We start from the raw sequence: 2,534 nt of genomic DNA, 5'->3' as shown, positions 1-2,534 counted from the left end.
TCCTGCGGCTGTACAAGACAACGATCTTATCCGTCTTGGAATACGTATGCATCTGCTTCCATTGGGCAGCCAAGTCGCATATCTTAAAGCTAGAACGAATTCAATATCGTTGTCTTAGAATTGCGCTGGGCAGTATGAAGTCCACTCATACAATGTCCTTAGAAGTGATGTCCGGAGTGATGCCGCTGAAACTGAGATTTTTGCAGCTATCGCTTCGCCTTTTACTACGTTCCAAAGTATCTCTAGTGAATTTCAAATCGCTACAAGAGGCAGGTTCTAAATCGTTACAGGCAAACCCTAGCGCTACTAGAACAATTAACTGCGCCAGTTTACCGGAGTCCTATAATTCCCTTCTAGTAATCGACATCTCGATGAGAGAGGAAACGAAGAACATTCCATATGAACTTCGCTGAAGGGCAATTCCCAGCGTTTTTGTGGATAAGTATGGCCAACCCTATAAGAACCAGTATTTTACTGCTGGATCATCTTCAGAGGTGGGCACGGGTTTTGGTGTATTTAACACATACACCGAAATCTTCCACAAACTTAGACAGCCATGCTCAATCTTTGTGGCTGAGCTGGTTGCTCAGCGCTGTCGAAGCACTGAAATCATAGGCTATAAAGAGCTGTGATTACTTTACCCGAAAAATCTTGGATATACTAAGCTCTCTGTACAACAAAGCGTTTCGAATATCGCTTATTTGGTTGCCTGCTCATTGCGGTATCCCTGCAAATGAAAAGGGAGATCTTTTGGGATTTAAGGCAACTTTTTTGAGAGGTCGATTCCCTCTCACGAGTTTCTTCACACCCCGTAATAGCTTTGCATGGTTCGTGGCAGAGCACGTGGGATGACGATGAGCTCGGGAGGTTCTTGTATACAATCTCACCACAGGTGTCCCTGCGTTCTTGGTTTCACAGCCTACCGGTAGGTAGTACTTTCATTCGTATGATGTCTAGACTTATGTCGAAACACTATGCAATGAATGCGCACCTTCAACGTATAGGTATGTCCGACTCCAAGGTCTGTAGCTGTAGTGTTGGATTCCATGACATCGACCACATTCTCTGGTCATGTGGGGAATTCGATGCCGCCCGGTCTTCTAGCAGCCGTTCGGGCATCAGGAAGAGCACCTGCAGTGCCAATTCGCGACATTCTGGGTCAGAAGGACAACGTGTACGCACGGATTTTGTTCGACTTCGCCAAATAGTTCGGAATCACCCTATGAACGAAAATGCGGATTTCGGATGAACCGCATCACGCAATCTCGTTTGTTTTTTTATTTGTTTCTTATTGTTTACCGTTTCTTTATTGGTACTTGTCACAGATGCTTGTCCCTCGTTTCTGTTGTCATTACTGATATATGTTCTATTGCTGTAGTCGAGAATACATTGGGGAGGCCTTGACAGTCGCACCTATATAGGTTGGGACAGACGCTACCATGACGCAGACACGGACGGCCACAAATGAGAGACCCCAAGATGCTGACTGACTGGCAAGCTGGTCACGATGTCGATCATATGACCACTCAAGCTCATCTCCGACCAAAGGACGCCGCAGACTGCCTGTGTGAATGTCGGAATGAGCTGAAAATAAAGCCCAAAGAAAAAGGAGGACTCAAGGTACTCCAAAACGATGCAGTTGCTCCTACTGAGCTCACCCGGAATAAGGTGCATCGCAATGGTGAGAGAAAGAAATGTCCCACCTCTTATTGTTGAACTACTAGATATTAAGCGTATTCTATAAAATACACGGCCTGGCTGTTCTACCGATAATAATAAAAAAAATTGTTTCATAATGTTTTTTTTGTAGCTTTTCATGTAGCGATGAGTTATTTGAAACAGGAGCAAAAATTGATTTTGAAAATGAGAAATTTTTTTTCAGAGATTGTGCTCTCTCGTTTCATAAATACCATCCTCCAGATCATGTATACCACCACATTGTAACCATTAATACACTATGTAATGGTGATTGGTTCGTTCCATGCCATCAAAAGCTGACTGATGGAATAATAATTGAACCAGGATTATATCGTTCAAGTAAAAATAAATCGGTTATTAGAATAATCAGCAAATCATCAAAGCCCCACCATGATTTAGGTCGCTTTAGTTTGAACGTCAACAATTTCGAAACGATATCTCCAATCCCTCTGAGTTCAAATGAAAAACTTAAATTGAAGGATATTAGAAAAATTATACGCTCTGATCACTTATCAGAGCTTGAAACAGTCGAACTTTTGAAAATAATACATGAAAATAAAGAAGTATTGTTACGAACAAATGAAAACTTAACAGCATATATTAGATATAGTAAAACACAAAATCATAACAAAAGATGAAGAACCCACATACACAAAGAGCTATAGATACCCACATCATTTGAAAACCGATGTAGAAGAACAAATTAAAGAAATGTTAGATAGTGGCATAATTTCCCCATCTTGTAGTCCATACTCATCCCCCATATGGGTGGTGCCCAAAAAAATGGATGCCTCAGGAGTAAAAAAAGTTAGAGTAGTAATAGACTACCGTAAACT

The sequence above is a fragment of the Anopheles moucheti genome, chromosome 2 (assembly GCF_943734755.1).
Source record: "Anopheles moucheti chromosome 2, idAnoMoucSN_F20_07, whole genome shotgun sequence".
NCBI classification, from domain to species: Eukaryota; Metazoa; Arthropoda; class Insecta; order Diptera; family Culicidae; genus Anopheles; species Anopheles moucheti.
Note: the sequence above shows the minus strand (reverse complement) of the source record.